Source organism: Euprymna scolopes, chromosome 37, assembly GCF_053919585.1.
Source record: "Euprymna scolopes isolate OS-2025 chromosome 37, ASM5391958v1, whole genome shotgun sequence".
NCBI lineage: Eukaryota > Metazoa > Mollusca > Cephalopoda > Sepiida > Sepiolidae > Euprymna > Euprymna scolopes.
Window position 1 is genome coordinate 31,584,238 of NC_136518.1, and position 22,207 is coordinate 31,606,444.

The window sequence follows — 22,207 nt, forward strand, 5'->3', positions numbered from 1 at the left end:
AGAGAGGGAGAAACAATAGTAATAGAAAATGTATTCAGTGAGAGAAATAGAGTGATAGAAAAAAATGGCTCACTTGATAAGTAAATTGTAAGTTAAGGCAATTAAAATGTTTTATTCAAACAATTTAATCTCTAAACCATAGAACATTTTAACATGTATTTTTTGTCATTACAATCTATAGATAGGGTTTGATGAACTCATATTCAACATAATAATAGGAATGACATGATTGTGCTAAAAGATATAGCGTCCAATATTGCACAGTTTAACTATTAAAGAAATTGAAAATGTTTAATACATAACCTTAAAACATAAGCAAGTTATTAATCGAACCGCTGAGTGTTATAAGCTGTTTTAGATTTTTTTTAATTAGTGGTCGATAATTTTCCAATTGATGATTTTAAATTTCTCTGAACATAAAAAGAGCAATTTCTTTTACCATATTCGAACCAACTCAAGTCACTTAGAAACTTCTCTTCACAAAAAGTCTGTCTATAAAACGAGTTTTGCTCTCAGTTTAAATATGGCTTTTTCATCAACTCACTACTGTATCTCGGTAAGTTCCCACAAATAATAACATACAAATAGCGACGACCGTTTTATTACCCCTTTCACCGCTGTCTAACGTAAATGTATAGACACCATATTGTTATCGACTCCACCTTGATTTAAGGAGCAAAGAAATAGCCCTCTGTTCTGTACTGTAACCATCGTCTGCTGAACAAAGACAGAACATGAAACCCAATACTATTATATTTGCAAAGAACGTATGGAAATCTAAATATACATTATTTATATAATATATATAATAATAATATATTAAATAGTTATATTAGCAATATTATAAAATAATTATTTATATAATATTATATAAATATGATATAAGCTATGTATAAACAAAAAAATGCTCTCTGGTCTCTTTTATTCTTATTAAATTTCACCTTTTATAATTGTAGAAAATTTACGGCTTTCTCCTATTACAACCTCTTTACTTCTCTCAATTGTGAATGGGGTTTAAAATGATAAATCGATAATGGAGAAAAACGTACAAAAATTAATTGACGTATGTGTTGCCCGTATGTTGTTGTCTGCCGAAATTGAAAGTAAGATATTTTTGTTGTGTGTTCACACTGTATAAAAAAATGCAGTGTCTAAAGATCATAATAATCCCTCGACCTGCGTATATGGATTGAAAACATGGATTGAAAAGGAAGATATGAATGGGGGGGAGGGGAGAAATAAAGAGTGAGAGAGAGAGAGAGAGAGAGAGAGAGAGAGAGAGAGAGAGAGAGAGAGAGAGAGAGAGAGAGAGAGAGAATAACAAAAGAAAATAACGCATTAAACAACATTTAAATACACATCAGCGAATTTATTTAAAAAATGCAAGATGGACATTTAGATGTTCCATTTCCGAGTCATTTTCCGTTATATGAATTGCAATTGTCGCCTAGTGAGAGACTCGCCAATCTCTGTATATATATATATATACATACATACATATATATATATATATATATATATATATATATATATGCATATATATATATATATATTATAGTCACATAAAAAACTGACTCGGCACTTTTTGAAAAACAAACTCATCTTTTCTTGCACGCGTCTGCCTTTTGTTCTTGTTTGTCCTTTCATTATTTCTGGTTTTTTTTTGTATGATTTTCTGTTAGGTTTTCTTGGTACATATATATATATATATATATATATATATATATATATATATATATATATATATATATATATATATATTACAAGATCAGAAGTCCGACGGTGAATAGTAGGAAGTAGATTTGTCTTCGTTTGCTGGGGGCGAAATTTATTACATTTTACTTATAGTCCAGAATTGTATCTGTAAAAGAAGAAAATGTTTATAATAGCAAAAACAATTAAAGTCACGTGAATATAATGAAAAGGATTTTCATTTGAAGTTTGATCACAAAAAGACTTTACTAATTTATATGAACACATACCTCACAAAAAGAATGTGTGCAAAAGTAGTTTGTTTTTTCGGGAATTTATGCTTCGATTGTAGTACTAGAAAAACTCATCTTTCTAAAAAGATAGCGCTCATTCCTTTGTTGCTGCTATTTATTTATTTGTTATTATTATTATTATTATTATTATTTTTTTTTTTTTTTATTATTATTATTTATGAACATCTGTCATCAGCAAATATACCTATCTGAAACACAAGTTTATCAAGAAGGTCATTTCTAAATATCAGAAAAATAAAGAACCAAGAATCGACCTTTGGATCACACCTACATTAATATCATGATGTTTAGACGCACGGCCATCGATGATAACCCGATGATTACGTTAAGTATTGACCCAGGAATACCATAGAATTTAATTTTCGTCAAAGACGTTGGATATATCAATGGCTTACCCTGCCTCAGCCAGTGTATGGTGTATGATGTATGGTGTATGGATTCAGAGATGATGGTTAAAAATGTTGCAATGGAACAGACTTGCCAAAATCCATACTGTTGTCCAGAACGAAGTTGAGAATTTATAAGATGGCAGACTAGTGCGTAATTGATTAAGGATTCAAAGATTTTAGCGAAGAGAGGAAGGAGACTCTGGGGTAATAATTGAGCGGATCAGTTATGTTGCCAAAGTTTTTGAACACTGGTACAAGAAAAACAATGTTTCAGCTATCAGGAAAGCAAGACTCGGCATTTGTTGAAGAGTTTGGAGAGGACAGTGGTTAGCTCAGTGAAGCATTTTTTTTAATAAGTATAAAGTTAGGCACACACGCTTTGGAGGTGTCTAGTTTTTTATGATGTCATAGACATGAGAAGGGGTGATTTTCTAACTGGGAGTGTGACTTCTCTCCGTAAAGGGAAATTTGGGAGGAAGTGGTTTTACTGGCCTAAGGTTGAGTTGGCGGCAAACCATCGGATAATTAGGTCAGCTTTCTTGGTTGCCGTGTAAGCGACATCATAGTTGTTAGTGGGAGTATTGTTGATAGTCCATTTTTTTTTCAGAAATCACGAGTTCCTAATATCTTCAACTAGCATACCTTGCGGTATGTATACTCTTACTTACGGATATTTCACGCTTACAGTTATTTCTAGCTTCTATAAACTTTTGCTTATTTGCTTGACTCGTGGTAGATAAATCACAATGGCAGCTACGAAAGTCGGAGTAAACTATTAGGAATAGTAAGGATTTCTATGACACAATGTTCAACAGATAGGGAAAAGATACCAGTATTATTTTATTTTTAACTGTGTTTTAGGTAAATTTGCGATAATCGATGTTTTAATTGTTCAGGACCATTAATATTCGACTCAGTTTCAAAATAAAGCACTCATACTGTTACTTTAGATTGAATAAAACAACTTCACATCGATATCGAACAAGCATCTCAAAACATGACATAATAATAATAATAATAATAATAATAATAATAATAATAATAATAATAATAATAATAATAATAAAATAATAAAGGTATCTGGCAATTATTACAGTTGTTTTACTGCATGATATATAGGTCTTATGCCAATTTTAATCAAATAATGTTTGCGATATTTTCAGTAAATATCTCTGTAAACTGACCTAAGCTGCCTTTTGGTAAGCAGTTAGTTTTTCGTGTTGGGCCATCCACTCTGCAATCATACGGAAAAGGGGACCCAAGTTATCTTTTCGTGCAACATCCCGGTCATTCAGCTCTTCCATCCTTTTCGATAAAAATTCACGAAATCCGTCGAGTTTTTCATCTGAAAAAAAAAAAATGGAGATGGCGAAATAAACAAAAAATGTTAAAAAATAAAAACAAAACTTATGACTTTCTACCCCCTCTCTCCCTCTCTCTCAGTATATATATATATATATATATATATATATATATATATATATATATATATATATATATATATATATACTTATTATTGCAGATGTAACTTAAAAAGGACTTTTACAAGAAGAATTGAGTTTCACTCCGGAAACACTGTAAAATATAATATTCTAGAAAATTATGAGGGCGTTTAAAAAGAGTAGGACTGCAACTAGATCGACGCCAAGAGATAAAAATTTTCAAATTAAAAGATTGCAGAAAATGATTTAAAAAAATCAGAAAGTTTAATGAAATGTGTGTCCTTAAATAGTCTACCAGTAAATCGTAAATCGTTATTTATTGTCACCCGTTTGACGAATCAAAGTTTCTATTTTTTCTTTTTTTGTAATTATGTGAATAATATTTTAGTTATATTTTTGTAATTATATGAATAATATTTTAGTTATTATATAATTATTTACATCACATATTTTAGTTAATTTTTTTGTAATTATGCGAATAATATTTTAGTTAATCATTTTGTAATTATGTGAATAATATTTTAGTTATATTTTTTGTAATTACATGAATGATATTCAATTAATTTTTTTGTAATTATGTGAATAATATTTTAGCTATTTTTTGTAATTATGTGAATAATATTTTAGTTATATTTTTTGTAATTATGTGAATACTATTTTAGTTAATTTTTTTGTGAATAATATTTAAGTTATTTTTCTGTAATTAAGTGAATAATATTTAACTTATTTGTTTGTATATATATGTGAAAATTATTTTAGTTATTATTTTGTAATAATGTGAATAATATTTTAGTTATATTTTTTTAATTATGTGAAAATATTTTAGTTTTTTTAATTATGTGAATAATATTAAAGTTAATTTTTTCGACATTACGTGAATAATATTTTAGTTATTTTTTTGAAATTATGTGAATAATATTTTTGTTACTTTGTAATTATGTGAATAATATTTTAATTAATTTTTTTTGTAATTATATGAATAATATTTAAGTTATTTTTTTCTAATTATGTAAATAATATTTTAGGTAATTGTTTTGTAATTATGTGAATAATATGTTTATTATTTTTGTTTGTAATTATGTGAACAATATTGTAATAATTTTTTTGTAATTATGTGAATAATAGTTTAGTTATATTTGTTTTTGTAATTATGTGAACAATATTTGAGTTATTTCTTTTGCAATTATGTGAATAATGGTTTAGTTATTTTTTGTGTAATTATATGAATAACATTTTAGTTATTTTTTTTGTAAATATGTCTAAAATACTTTTGTTATTTTTCGTAATTATGTGAATAATCTTTAAGATAATTCTTTTGCAATTGATGAATAATATTTTTGTTATATTTTTTTTGTTATCATGTGAATAATGTACTAATATTTTGTATATATCTGAACAATATTTTAGATGTTTTCTTGTAATTATGTGAACACTATTTTAGTTATTTCTTTTGTAAATATGTGAACAATATTTTCGTATGTTTTTTATAGTTATGTTAATAATATTTTTGTCATATTTCTTTTATGAATATTTGAACCATATAATATTTGAACCATATTTAGGTTATTTTTTTGTAAAAATATTTTAGTTATTTTTTATAATTAAGTTAATCACATTTTAGGTATTTTTGGTATTTATGTGAATAATATTTATTTTTTTGTAATAATGTGAATAATATATCAGTTATTTTATTGTAATTATGTGAATAATATTTCAGTTATAGATTGTTTTATTTATGTGAATAATAATTATGTGAATAATATTTTAGTTTTTTCGTTTTTAATTATGTAAATAATATTCTATGTAATATTTTTGTAATTATGTGAATTAGATTTCAGCTATTTATTTTGATAATTACGTGAACAATATTTTAGTAATTTGTTTTGTGATTATGTAAATAATATTTTAGTTATTTTTTTCTATTATGTGAACAATATTTTAGTTTTTTGGTAGTTATGTGAATAATATTTTAGTAATTCTTTTCATAATTAAGTGTATAATAATTTAGTGTTTTTTGTAATTATGTGAATAATACTTTAGTTATATTGGATTTTAATATTATGTGAACAATATTTTTCTTATATTTTGTAATTATGTGAATAATATCTTAGGTATTCTTTTGTAATTGTCTGAATAATATTTTTATTATTTGTTTTGTAATTATGTGAATAATATTTCAGTTATATATTTGTTTCGGTATTTATATCAAGAATATTTCAGTTATTTGTTTTTGCAATTCTGTGAATAATATTTTAGTTATTGTTTTTGTAATTATGTGAATAATCTGTAAATAACTTTTGTAATTTTGGGAATAAAATTTTAGTCATATTTTTTTATAATTATGTGAATAATTTTTTAGATATTTTTTGTAACAATATCTTAGTTATTTTTTTGTTATTATGTGAAAAATATTTTTGTTATTTTTTGTTATTATGGGAACAACATTTTAGTTATTTCTTTTGTAAATAGTGGACACTATTTTTGTATTTTTTATGATTATGTAAATAATTTTTTAGTTATCTCTTTTTTGTAATAAAGTGTATAATATTATAGTTTTTTGTTTTTTCTAATTATGTGAATAATATTTAATTATGTTTTTGATAATTATGTGAAAATATTGTAGTTATTTGTTTTGTAATTAAGTTTATTATATTTGAGTAATGTTTTTGTAATTATGTGAAAATATTTTAGTTATTTGTTTTGTAATTAAGTTTATTATATTTGAGTTATGTTTTTGTAATTATGTGAAAATATTGTAGTTATTTGTTTTGTAATTAAGTTTATTATATTTGAGTAATGTTTTTGTAATTATGTGAAATATATTTTAGTTACTCATTTTTTTATATTATGTGACCAATATTTCAGTTAGATTTTTTGTAATTATGGGAATAAAATTTAACTATTTTTTTGTAATAACGTGAATTATATACTAGATATTTTATTGCAATTATGTGAATGATATTTCAGTTATATATATTTTTAATTATATGAATAATATTTTACTTATTTTTTGTGTAATTATGTGAATAATATCTTAGTTACTTTTTTGTAATTAAGTGAATATTATTTAACTTATTTATTTTTTTATATATGTGATAATTATTTTTTTAATAATGTGAATAATTTTTTGGTTATATTTTTTGTAATTATGTGAATAATATTTTTGTTGTTTTAATTATGTGAATAATATCAAAGTAAATTTTTTCGTAAATATGTGAATAATATTTAAGTTATGTTTTTGTAATTATGTGAATAATATTTTAGTTATATTTTTTGTAATTATGTGAATATTATTTTAGTTAGTTTTCTTTGTAATTATGAGAATAATATTTTAATTTTTTGTATATATGTGAACAAAATTTTTGTTATTTTTTGTAATTATGTGACATATTTTAGTTAATTATTTTGTAATAAGACGAATAATATTTTACTTATCTTTTTGTAATTATGTGAATAATATTTTAGGTATTTTTTGTTATTATGTGAATAATATTTAAGTGATTTTTTAAAAATTATGTGATTAATATTTTTATTGATTTTTGTGTAATTATGTTAATAATGTTTTAGTTATTTCGTTTGTGCAAATAATATTCAAGTTATGTTTTTGAAATTATGTGAATAATATTTTAGTTTCTTTGTAATTATGTGAACAATATTTTAATATTTTTTTGTAATTATGTGGACAATAGTTATTTTTTATAATTAAGTTAATAATATTTTATTTATATTTTTTAATAATTATGTTAATAATATTTTAATTACTTATTTTCTAATTTTGTGAATAATATTTTAGTTACTTTTTTGTAAAGAGGTAAATAATATTTAAGGTATTTTTTGTAAATATACAAATAGTATTTTAGTTAATTATTTTTTTGATATTATGTGAACTATATTTTAGTTTTTTTGTAGTTATGTGAATAATATTTAAGTTATTCTTTTCGTAATTAAGTGTATAACATTTTAGTGTTTTTTTGTAATTATGCGAATATTATTTTAGTTATTTTTCTGTAAATATGTGTACAATATTTTAGTTAATTTTTTTGTAATTATGTGAATAATCTTTTAATTTATTTTTTGTAATTATGTGAATAGTATTTTAGTCGTATATTTTTTCTAAATATGTGAATAATGTTTTAGGTATTTTTTAAAAAAATATTTGAACAACATTTTCGTTATTTTTTGTAATTATGTGAACAATGTTTTTATTTTTTTTTTGGGGAGGGGGGAAATTAGTAAATATTGTTTTAGTTATTTTTATTTTTTGAATTATGTGAACAATATTTTAGTCTTTTTTTTAAATATGTGAATAATATTGTAGTTATGTTTTTTATAATTATGTGAATTTTTTTGTTAGGTATTTTTTGCAATATGTGAACAATATTTTAGTTATTTCTATTTGTAATTATGAGAATAATATTTTAGTTATGTTTTTGTAAATATGTGAACAATATTTTAGTTTTTTTTGTAATTATGTGAATAATATTTTAGCTATATTTTTGTAATTACACGAATAATATTTTCGTTACTTTCGTGATTATGTGAACAATATTGTAATGTTTTCTTTATAATTATGTGAATAATATTTTAGTTATTTTTTTGTAATTATGTGAATAATACTTTAACATGTTTTTTATAATTATAAAAAATATGTTAAAGTATTATTCACATAATTACAAAAAAATGTGAATAATGGTTTAAGTATTTTTTTTTGTAAATATGTAAACAATATTTTAGTTATTTTTTGTACTTATGTGAACAAGATTGTAGTTATTCTTTTGTAAAAGTGTGAACAATGTTTTAGTTATTATTTTTTGTGATTATGTTAATAATATTTTAGTTATTTCTTTTGTTATTATGTGAATAATATTTTAGTTATATTTGTTTTTTTTTAATTGTGTGAACAATATTGTAATTATTTTTTGTAATTATGTGAACAATATATTAGTTAATTTTTTTGTAATTATGTGAATAATATGTTATTTATTTTTTTTGGAATTATGTGTTATTTTTTTTTTTGGAATTATAGCTATATTATTTTTTGTAATTATCTGAACAATATTTTAATTATATTTTTGTAATTATGTGAATAATATTTTAGGTATTTTTTCTAATTATGTGAATAATATGTTAGCTATATTTTTTGTAAATATGTGGATAATATTTTAGTTATATTATTATTTGTTAATTATGTGAACAATATTGTAATTATTTTTTTGCAATAATGTGAATAATATTTTAGTTATATTTTTTGTTATTTAATATTTTAGCTATTTTTAATTCGCATTGACTTGCGATTTATGAACGTCAGTGTTTTTCGATGCAATTCAGCACGAGGGAAGCAGTGACGTCAATCATTTGTCCAGAATAAAAAAGTGTTCAGTTACTTGCAAATAAATATATAAAAAAGTTTGGAACTTATTTCATACACAAGTGTGTTATAAATAAACGGAAAAATGCCAGTATAAAAAAGGATCTTATTAGTTGAAACTCTATGAGCAATGAATAGCGCATTGCGAGTAAACAATATATTAAACTAGCAAGCCGCCCGGCATTGCCCGGTCGTAAAATACGCTTAAATATGATATTTTGATGCAGATTTCGTATTTATTATTATATTGGACCCAATATATAGTAATGATTTAAAAAGTTAAAAGAAAAATGACTCGTGCGCCACCATTAAGAATCGAAAGCAAAACGTTTAGCTTACGATTTACTTTTTTCTTTGGCGTTAATGCCCGAGTTGTGAAGACATGTTTACTCAAGGCTAAAAATTAAAACATGAATTAATAGCTATTACGTTACGCATACATATTCGTAATGCTGACGTTCGACCTTCACCTGGCAAATTTAATTTTTTTAATTTTCACACTTTTGCACCGATTTTCCCCGTAACCATTTTACGCATATATTACGCAAGTATAACTCATGTAGAATATCTGCATGAATTACTCGGTTTACTTAACTCGACGCAGGACGATCAATTTAGTTGCTTCGTTGCTGAGATGAGAGGCGATTCTAAATCAGTCAAATGATTTTTTTTGACTGAAGCTATTTTCAAATGTTTTTTTTTTTAAATTACCAAATTCGATCTATTTTACGCAAAAAAATTACCAAATTCGATCTATTTTACGCCTTATTTAAAGATAATGTAAAGATAACTACATCTGAATTCCATGTTAATTTGCAGTAAAGATAGCGATACCATCCGATATCATTTCTTATCGTATAAGACTTTATATCATTCCGTAATCGAAGAGAGTATTCTATACGCTTAATAATACCTATATAGGCATTAAGACGTCACTTGTTCCGTAGTTTGTGTTGATGACACAATGGAGAAGTTTGACATTTGACAAACGGTCAGGTTTTTACCATAGTTTGAAGTAATTTCGAGAATATTTACACCGAAGAACTGTGGTACTGCAGAACAATTTCCTTGCCAATGATAAAATACTATTCGTGTCAAATGATTAACGAGATAACATTTTTTTTTTACCAGTTTAAGAAACTGACAATTAGTTTCGTATCAAAAGCTTCGGAAACGTTGGCAATGCTGAGCTGCGCGTACTGTGAAATTTTCCTACTGTTCCGCGCAATGTAAACAACTTGTCATCGTAATTGCTGAATCTACGGTATTTGAGGTGTGTTAAATTATTAATAAGGCAGTTTGTTTCGTCAATAAAATGGGTCGTAAAGGTGGATTGAGTAGTTCTAAAACGAGTCCTATTACAAAACAGCTATCAAAAGTTAAAACTACCCTCAAAATATCGAAAATGAGAGGAAGGTACCATCAAACTGTGAATAACTTTGTCAAGTACCCTACAAACGTACGTAAGAGAGATGATAAAGATAAATCTAGAGTTGTTTCACGCCGTTCTTTACTCCAAATTAAACGTGAAGTTGTTAAGAACCCTGAGCAGACAAGTCGAGAAGTCTTTGACTAAGCCGGATTAAAGAATGTCTCAAAAAGTACTCGATGTCGCCTTCTGAAAGACATAACAAAGTCTCCATTAAAGCAACATCATACACAAAACCGATAGAAATGGGCAGAGGACAACATGAAAACGGATTTTTCCAAAGTTTTGTTTACAGATGAAGTGCGTGTCACTCTTGATGGCCCAGATGGCTGGAGAAAGGGATCGGTCTTAGATGGACGACATCGTCATCAGCGTTAAAGGCGCCAACAAGGTGGTGGTGATGGTGGGATAATGATTTGGTCTGGGATTATCGGAGGTAGTTTAGTTGGCCCATAGAGAGTCCGAGAAGGCGTAAAAATGACATCAAATGCTTACATAGCTTTTCTGAAGGAACACTTTGAACCAGGGTTGAAGAAGCAAATGTTGACGTTCAGAAGAACCATTCTTTTTATGCAGGATAATGTTCCCTCGCATGCAGCAAACAAAAGCAAAGAGTATTTGCAACAACTGGGGTTATCCGAGCGACGGAAGATATAGTGGCCTGCAAATTCACCAGATTTTAACCCAATTGAGAACCTTTGGAGTATCATGAAGCGACGCCTCTATGAAAGTGGACGCCAATTTAAGAGCAAAGATGAGTTGCGGGATGCTCTCCAAGAGGTATCGCGAGGAATAACTGTTTCACTAATTCTGTGGACCAACGTCTTTTACAAGTCATTGGTAAAAAAAGGATCGCATATGCCTTACTAATTATGTCAAAGTAGAAATCGCTATGTAGTTATTGTGTTCTAAGCATTTTTCCTAGTTCATTTAATGATTGAAAATTATTTCAATAAACAAGTTATCGATATATTGTGTTTTTTTCTCAACCTCGTTAATAACTTGACAAACTGAAATCAACAGATATTCCTATCTTTTGCCATAGTTTCCCTAATACTGCTTTAAATACTTTTATTTTCGGACTGAAGTAGCTGAATAGTATCGTAAGCACTTTCTCAAAGTTTCATGGATTGTTATTCACTCGTTCCTTAAATATTTAAAAAATGTAAACTCATTAATAATTTGATACACAGTGTATGTTCCCACAATTCTGGAGTTGAGAATTCAGATAAAGAAAATTGTCGATATGCAAACATATTCGCAAAGGAATGAAGCATCGTGGTTAACTAAGAATTCTTATATAGACACATAAAGATAAACTGTGTAGCTTGTGCCAAACATTTGCTAAATCAGTCTAGTTGTAACACTAGCCATTCTAGCCGGAGAGGAGCAATAATTTTTCTATATACATGGAATGATAATTACAAAACCTACATTAAATGACTAAACATATGCAATTGTATTTTCATCACTTATTTCTAGAATACATTTGAAATAGTATTTATAAACTTTATAACAAAAACATATTTAAGAAAATTTTGTATTATCTTTTCAATGTCCTATTATATACCGAACATTATTGAAATAAATATTTAAAAAAAAAATCATGATTATATATATATATATATATATATATATATATATATATATATATATATATATATTTTGTGTACAGAAAGTTGTTAGTTGAGACAGGTCATTGGTACCGTCGGTTTCAAGCCCGATAATAAGGCCCGTTTAAGGTATCCTTATCGAGCTCTCTTCAGCCAATATTCGTCTCTAGACTATAGACGAATATTGGCTGAAGAGAGCTCGATAAGGATACCTTAAACGGGCCTTATTATCGGGCTTGAAACCGACGGTACCAATGACCTGTCTCAACTAACAACTTTCTGTACACAAAATATAAGTACGCTCTTAAAATTTGGATTTTCCTTTTAATTGAGCACTCTGCTGGAATTCTTTTTCCAAAAAAACTAATCATATATATATATATATATATATATATATATATATATATATATATATATATATATATATATATATATATATATATATATATAAAGCTGAAGTCTGTGTGTGTGTCTGGTCACGAATAGGCTCCTATATGGTTGACTATTATAGAAAACTGATCACATATAATGATAGGAGATGTATCGAGACACAGGAATGAGTATGTTTCATCTGGCATAATAATAATCCATTATAATTGTGGGGTCTGCGTATACGCCTGGTCCACAAAGTATGGAAAAAAAACGTTTACAAGTGTTTTTGATATAGATGTACATAATAATACTTTGATAAGTATGTTTTAACTTAAATAGGGATGATATAATAAAATTGTGGGGTCTGCGACCGCACCTGGCCTCCATAGAATGGAAATAGGCACAAACTTTAATAAAGACTTTTCATATCTATCTGCGTAAGTATACTTTGATAATTATGTTTCAGTTTGAAGAAATATGGTTAATAAAATTATGGGGTGTTCGTTCGCGCCTGACCTCCATAGAATGGAAATATGTCACAAAGTTTAACAAGGTTTTTAATATAGATGCACAGAATATTGTGATCAGTGTTTCAGTGTGAACAGGTATGGTATAATAAATTATGGGGTTTATCTATTTTATTTTTCCTTTCATCATATTTTGCTTTGGTTTTGATACCCCAAAATTGAAGCTATCCCTTTAAAACCCTTCCTTTTCATAACCTATCATACTTTCATAAATCAGAGTCCAGGTTGTTTTTGAACTTAGTATATATATATATATATATATATATATATATATATATATATATATATATATATATATATATATATATATATATATATATATATATAGAGAGAGAGAGAGAGAGAGAGAGAAAGGAACAAACCGTATTATGTGTTCATCAACGAAACCGTCTTTATTTTGAGACGTCCTCTGGATGAATGAGATTAAGAAACAAAAAATACCAGTACAAAATACTTGAAAATGTGTCACGTGCAAAGTGTGATGCTGTTCTATTTCAGAAAAAACAGAAAAAGACGTTGGAAATTAAAAAAGAAGGGGGGAGGGCTTTCCCTCTTAAAGAGAGGGAAATTTTAGTGACGTCATATAGTCGTTAATGTAATTTTAACAGATATGAACGCAGTTAATATTCTTACTGGAGAGAAATATATCTGTTGAAATTCAAATATAGGTTTGTAACAGAAATGAAATGAGTGCTATGTAATTTATTGATTGAGATTATATGTATTAATTATTATAGGGGGTGTTTGAATAGTGTGAGAGGGTTAATCTGTATCTATAGTTAAATTATGTTCTTTTAATAAAAGTTTACTTATTAATGGCGCTATGTTATAGAAACCTGCACGTTGTTTAATTGTGCTTGAATTTGCGATAAGCGCAGATTCAAGAAGTCTCCGGCGCGGTTTATTTGAAATAAATTTAATTACTTTTGCTTGTCTAAAGTCAAAGGTGTGATTATGCTGCAATAAATGAGAGAATAACTCACTTAGAGAATTGCTATTTTTTATATCTCTTTTATGTTCACTGAGCCTTTTTTCTAATTTACGCTGGGTTTCACCAACGTATTTATGATGGCAATTTTGGCAAGGAATAGTGTATATACCTCCACTGGAAACTGGTTTGTTTTGGAGATGTTTCTTAGTTCTTAATATTTGTCTTATAGTTAGTGATGTGGTTTGTACGATAGGAATTTCTAGTTTGTTTAGTGCGTTACAGATTATTGTATTATTGGTGTGTGTAGGTAAAAGAAGATATATGTTTATGAGAGAAGAGTCTGGTGTGTATGATTTTTTATTATTTATCCTGGAAAATATTTGTGTAGCTTTTCTCTTAGCATTCAATATGAAATATGTCGGATATTGCAAGGTTTTCAAAATGTTTGTGAGGTATTTGAATTCTTCGTCCAGATATTCAGGACTGCAAATTGTGAAAGCGCGTAAGAAGAAATCAATTATCATCTCTGTTTTTATTTTATTATTATTGTGTGAATAGAAATGTATGTAATCATTTCTGTGTTTACTTTGGCGGTGAACTTTGAAGGATAGTTTATTATTGGATTTTATAATAAGTATGTCTAGAAAAGGTAATGAGTTATTGTTTTCTGTTTCATAGGTAAAATTTATGGAAGGTTCGACTGAGTCTAATTTGTCTCTAATGATATTTATGCGTGTGTTTTCAGGAAGAAAAATTAGAATGTCGTCAATGTATCTAAAATACTCTGTGTTTGGAGGTAATCTGAATTTGAAAGGACCAGATTCTAGGAATTCTAAGAAAAGCCAAGTTAATACTCCACTGTATTTTGTCGGAATACTATTTCCATATTGCTCATCATATATATATATATATATATATATATATATATATATGATGAGCAATATATATATATATATATATATATATATATATATATATATATATATATAAATATATATATGAATGGAAATGTATAAAAAGAATACGAAAAGTATAAAAGCTTATAACTTATCTTTATTCGTTTTCAAGTGGTGACGTGCAGGAATACAAAATAATATTATTAAAAAAATTAAAATCTTTTTTTACAGGTACATAATTTTTCGACCGATCCTTCAGTCTTCATCATATAGTATGCTTTGTATTAAGCTGATATTTTGTTGATGCTATTGTTTGCGCCAACGATAGTTCGCGGGACTGAACATGAAAACAATATAATAAAATGAAAAGTGACACTTATACAGGATACAGACCTGTGCCTTAGGAGAGGAAGGGTTATTTAACATTGGTACTGTCTAGAAAAATGAACTACCGAGCCATGCATTCAATGAAAGCCGCAAAAATGACTCATCTCTAAATCTTTACGAACATAGAAACCCTACTGAATCGGAATCGAAATACGATGAAAGTTTGTGCATTTTTTTTAAGTAGAAAAATTTATTCCCGAAATTATGAATTAAGCTGCTTTTTTGTTGTTGCTGATATTAGTGTTTGCGCGGAAAATATTACTCAACAATTTTGCGGCATTTTTTGGTTATTCCAGCCACACGGACTAAATACATGTTTGATAATATTATCCACGCAAACAATAGCATCAACAAAAAGGCAAATTTATATATATGTGTGAAACACACACACACACACATATTTATTTATTAATTTGCGGACTGTATCATCAGATTTATAGTTGCTGTTTCACGACGTTTCGGCCAACTATTCCCCTGGCCTTCATCGGGTGGCGCAGTGGATACAGATGTTGAATCTCTACGGTTCTAACTGAACATTGTCTGAAGACAGTGGTTTCGGTCCTACCCAAAGTCGGCAAGAACATTAGTTGACCAAAACATTGTGAAACGACAACAACTATATAGGCAGTAATTAGTGCGGATACAGTTAAGAAATTTAGCATCCCCTTCTATTCATATCCTGTCGCGGTCTACCACTTGACGAAGGTCAGAGGAACAGTTGGCACATGAAACAACAATTATTAAGATGAGGATAAAAGTCCGGAAATAAATAAACAAAATTACTCATCTAAAAAAATTCCAATAATTCATCTATCTATACTCTTACAATTTCTTCTTTTTTTGTATATTGATATTCCCTTTTCTATTTAAAAAGAAAATATAACTTTGTTATATATGGGCTGTGGAACTGCATCTATTAGTTTTTCGGTTTTCTTATGGATTGATCATGTTTAGCAATAATATTCATGGAGATATTCTACATGATTTATACTTGCGTAATATTTGCGCAAAAAGCTTATAGTTAACACAAACCTCTTTCTATATGAATTTATGTTTGCGTATATATATTTGTGTTAAAAAAATTTTGCCTACCAAACTCTCCAGTCAATTTTTGGTTTACAGATATGAAACTTAATACGGAAGGTATTCGAACCCATGCGGAATTTTATATTTGGGTTTTAGCCGGTATAAATCGGTGCAAGAGTGTGAAAATTAAAAAAAATAAAATTTGTCAGGTGAAGGTCGACGACGGCATTCCGAAATTCATGCGTGACGTTTTAGCTATTAGTTTATGTTGGCTAAAAACTTTAATATCTTCCCCTTCAACTAGGCACTTTTCTATGGGGGGGGTCACCTTTTTTCGCCGATATTTTTTAAAGTTATCCTCTCCTTTAGATTGTCTAGCCTTAATTTGAAAAAATGTCGCTTCCGGTTTGGCGGTGGTCGTAACAGCATAAACGTTAGGTTTTACCCCGTTCTTTTCCTCCTTTGCGGTACGGGTTCGAGCCTGCCTTCCTACTACCACATTTTTTTTATTTTGCTCAATATACACATCTAACCACCCGGGCAACGCCGGGCGCCCATATATATATATATATATATATATACATATATATATATATATATATATATATATATATATATATAGATGTTGTTTCTACAGCAACAAATCCTTAATCAAATGATGACGCTCGGTGGGGCCAGAAAATCACTACTCATATATAGACATATAAATAAATTTTGGAATTTCATAGAAACATAATTATGCAATTGATTCAAATCCAAATTGAATTAAGGATTCTTGAAATAAGGTTTAGCATAATCAGATCTGAAGTTTAACCATCAAAAAGAAACAATAGCATTACACATCTGCAAAACTGTTATGGGAATTGATTTTACCTGTCTTGGAACGCATCTTCTTAAGGACACACACACACATACACACACACACACACACACACACACACACACACACACATATATATACATGACTACTTCATTTAATCACATAAATTAATATACGAAAGTATAATTTTATGCGTAAACTTAAAGTATTTACTTCAACAGTGCTCAATACGTTGGTAGAGCTGGGTAGCAAGTTATAAAAACTTGCCATATATATTTTTATAACGTACTATGTGTGTGTGTGTGTGTGTGTGTGTGTGTGTGTGTGGTTTTGTTTGTTTGTGTGTGAATTATTTCATGTATCCACATAAAATATTATAAGAAAATGTATTATGTATACATTTCCAGCATTCACTTCAACAGTGCTCAGTACGTAGATTAGGAAAGTATATTCATGATAATAGCGACACAGACGTTCCTCCATTTCATTTCATCCCCCTAGAGAATCGCACGGCTAAAATGTGGGAAATACATGTTATTTGGTGTTTTTATACTAAACAACGCGTATTATTATTATATATACATATATAGGTAACCAGTTGACAAGTCGAAATTCGTTCATCAAATGTTTTAAAACGATTTTCAATATAATTTGCACAATTTGCAAACGCTGCTCAGGTGTCAGTTTCTTCATAATGAATTGTCTAAACTAAACAATAACCGATAGTTGCCAAATCTGCAATTAAAGAAAATAGTTATCAATTCAAATTTTGTTGCCTCTAAATAAACATCCTGCATATATATATATATATATATATATATATATATATATATATATGATATAAAGCTGAACGTGTGTGTGTGTGTATGTGTGTGTGTGTGTGCGTGCGTCTGGTCACGAATAGGCTCTTATATGGTTGACTATTTTAAAAATCTGATTGCATATAATGATAGAAGATGTATCGAGGATCAGGAATGGGTATGTTTGATCTGGCTGAACGGTGGTTCATTAAAATTGAGGGGTCTGCGTACGCGCCTGGTTCACAAAGTATGAAAATAAAAAATTGAAAAATTAAAAAAAAAACCTTTACAAGTGTTTTTGATATAGATGTACATAATAATACTTTGATAAGTATGTTTTAACTTAAATAGGGATGATATAATAAAATTGTGGGATCTGCGTTCGCGCCTGGCCTCCACAGAATGGAAATAGGCACAAACTTTAATAAAGACTTTTCATATCTATCTGCGTAAGTGTACTTTGATAATTATGTTTCAGTTTGAAGAAATATGGTTAATAAAATTATGGGGTGATCGTTCGCGCCTGACCTCCATAGAATGGAAATATGTCACAAAGTTTAACAAGGTTTTTAATATAGATGCACAGAATATTGTGATCAGTGTTTCAGTGTGAACAGGTATGGTATAATAAATTATGGGGTTTATCTATTTTATTATTTTTCCTTTCATCATATTTTGCTTTGGTTTGTTACCCCCAAATTCGAAGCTATCTCATTACAACCCTTCCTTTTCATAACCTATCATACTTTCATAAATCAGATTCCATTTTCTGTAGGCTGTGTTTGAACCCAGTCAACGACGGGTACTTTTGCTAGTATATATATATATATATATATATATATATATATATATATATATATATATATATATATATATATTACTGTTTTCCATGTAGTACGCATATGTTTTTCAGAATTTACTTAAAATACATGAGTAGAGTGAAATAGAAGTATGAAAATAGATTAACGACAAGTATTTTTACAGAAACCTTCAAGTTTCATTCCCAGAGGAAATGATCAGCTAAAACAATAAGGTTTTTATAAACAATGAAATGAAACTTGCTATAAATATATATATTTAATACGTCCGTATACACACATATATGTGTGTGGATATTTGTTTTTAATAGTAAGAATATTATTTTTTTACTCTTATGTATAATTAAATAATATAGAGTTAGATTTCAGTAACGATGTTTTTATTCATTCCTCTATTAAGGTACTGAAATCTACCTCAATTATATATATATATATATATATATATATATATATATATATATATATATATATATATACATACATATATATATATTATATAATTTCTATTATAATGATAATGTTGAGTAAACGTAAGTTTCTCTATATACTCCTAAAATATACATGCGAATATGCATTATATCTCAGTTTTGTGATTGAGTTATGTTTGAAAAGAAAATCTGTTTTATTTTTCCCAATTAGCTAAAATTTATTAATTACCTGAATAGTAATTTATAGATCAAGTCCCCCCTCTGCCTTTCTTAGCTATCTATGCAGTTCTCTCGTCCCCTTTCATTTCATGTGGATTCAAAGAAAAGGGTGAATTTCTTTTTTTTATGGTTATCTGAAATTTTACATAGTTACCGTACCCCCCCCCCCCGACCCACATAAAAGAAAGCATCCGGAAAAGTAACAAAATGTATCGAAATGTTGAGACATTTCTTTTGCATGACTATAAATAATTATTATGGATAATAAAGAAGTCATGAGAATTATTATTTTGCCGTGTAATTTGCATATGTGTTTGCGGTCTATACGAAAACTACGTACATTATGTTTCAACGAAAAAATGTTTCTGTAATAATGAATCAACAAGTTATAAAACATTTTTCGGATATGCTTTTAGCTGATTGGCTGCCTCGTTTGAAGCTGGGCGTGCCGACTGAGAATTGTATTCTTATGAGAAATTTAGCATTTATTGTCACTTAAATATGGAAGATATTTTTTCTTCCATAAACGTAAAGTTTGAATTAACACATCTTAAGAATATTGTTGTTTTTTCATTCTCGAAACTTTATTTATGGAAAATTATCATCAATTTGTAATGCCAAGATGATAAATAAATAAAAGAAAGGCGAGTGTGAGTGGGGTGTATTGTTGTATTATTGTTTGATCATCGGTTTGGTTTACTGGAATCGGGAATTGTGATCGTTTTAGGTAAAAAACAGGAGTTTGTGAAATGTTCTAAAACTAGCATTCCTTAGGTTGCTTCTTTTCAATCTTAGAGATCAACAAAACGATTTTGTTTAAAAAATAAACGTGACAGATAAGTATTCTTTTTTTTTTGTCTTGGTTAAGAATTAAAAAATCAAAACGAATATAAAGGTTATATTTTTGTAACTATAAACATATTTAAGAATTTAAATAGGCGAGGCTAGAAATCGAAATTGAAGACAGAATTAAGACTTTTTACAGAGAAATTGGCCAGATAGTAAAGATTTTCCGAGTATCGAGAAGACCTGTTGTAGTTTGATAGCCAGAAAATGACAAGAGTCACGTCAGATAGAACGTTTAAATAACTCATCCATTATTTCATTCGAGTTAACATAACTTAAAGCTTGTTGAGCACAACTTCGAAGTTAAAAAAAGTTTTGGTATTTCTAGCAATTTACTTATCAAAACAAACAAGCAACAAAATTATGATCATACCAGAGATAAATACATTTTCTTTCTAATTTCGCAACTTACCTCTCTTTCCGTAGTAATTTGCATTTGTTTGGAAGATGCTGACGATAAGGATGGCAATAATACAGATAGTGGCTGGCTTCATTTTTGTTGAGAATATTTCGTTGCAAACTGCAGGGTATTTCGACAAAGAAAGGGCGACACAGCTCGTTTTTGTTTCACTGTGCAACTTGATTCGTGTGACTGCCGAAGTCGGATAAGGTGAGGGTTTTCCTGCTTGTTTGTTTTTAAATAGTCGTGGGTTAAAAGATAGCGCGCAGGCGCGATTGTAAGCGACAACGAAACCGTGGGATGGCACGAGCGCATTATTGCCCTCCTCTTTTCACTCTTTCGCTGTGTGTCTGTGTGTCTTTGTTAATCTTTCTTTAACCAATAAAATCGTAGATGAAATAAAATACAACATAAAACAGAGTAGAGGTTTTGGACACAAAAAAAAAAAGTAAAAAGAACGCACGATGTCTTTTTTCATTTACTTTTTACGGCCATATTATCAGTAGCATCATTTAGATTACTGTGCGCATGCGTGTGCGTTTATTTGTAGGGGCGGGAACAAGAATGGACAAACGCAACGAGATACAAAACAAATGCGAGGGAATAAGTACAAATAAGTATAACGACAGACAATAGTGGACGATTTATAGCGAATAAAATGTGGGTGTTTTGACGATAATTTAGTGGATGATTATCTTATGGAAATATCAAAATTATTGATATACTTTTCTTTTTTTATTGTTATTAACAGGGAAATAGTTCATTGTGGAAAAAGTGCGAACGAATCTAAGAGTAGCTACTTCCATGTATTTTTATAATTTTTTAATTCTTGATATTCGTATTCACCTTTTGGATATATTCCTCTTGTTTTTCTGCTCGTTTTTTCTTTCTATTGGCAATAAAAGTTATAAATTTAACTGAAGTGAACACGTAAGAAAACATAAGCAACTCAAGATCCAGGTATAAGGGTTAATTTGATATTGAAGAAAAGGAAAGAGATATGAGGTTTGTATAAAAATTAAGAATTATGCCTAAAATCCAAAGATGAGAATTGTCGAAAATGAAGAAAAAAAATTAAATAAATAAATAAATTTTAAAGAGGAAGACGAAAAGCGTAATTAATTTTGTTTAAAAGTATAAAAGAACAAATGAAAATGGAAGAGGAAAAAAAGAATGAAAATGCAGATTGAATAAGAACAGAAAGATATAGATACAGATAGATAGAGAGATAGAATGAAAGAAAGAATATTATCGAAAATAATATCGGTGCTTTCTTCGAGGGGGCGATGGGCGGCCAGAAATGCGCGTTTTCATGGGTTTGTCGTATTATTCGCTTGTAGATGGGCGGAGACTTCATTGAAAAGCATCGATAATGGAAATATATCCTGATAACAGGCGACATTTCGATCGTAACGTTAACGACGGCCTCATGATTCGTACAGCATTTTCATGTGGATGTTAGTGGTTGCTTTATAGCACTAATGGCACTG

At 28.1% G+C, this 22,207-nt stretch overlaps 1 long non-coding RNA gene across 1 annotated transcript; it reads right to left on the minus strand.

The window, feature by feature from the left end:
• Positions 1–1,344: 1,344 nt before the first annotated feature.
• On the minus strand, positions 1,345–21,003 carry LOC145261119 (uncharacterized). The gene is made up of 3 exons (XR_013864414.1): positions 20,730–21,003; positions 3,580–3,740; positions 1,345–1,861 (listed from the first exon to the last, which is right to left on the minus strand). It is a non-coding gene; the product is annotated as an uncharacterized LOC145261119 (long non-coding RNA).
• Positions 21,004–22,207: the final 1,204 nt, after the last annotated feature.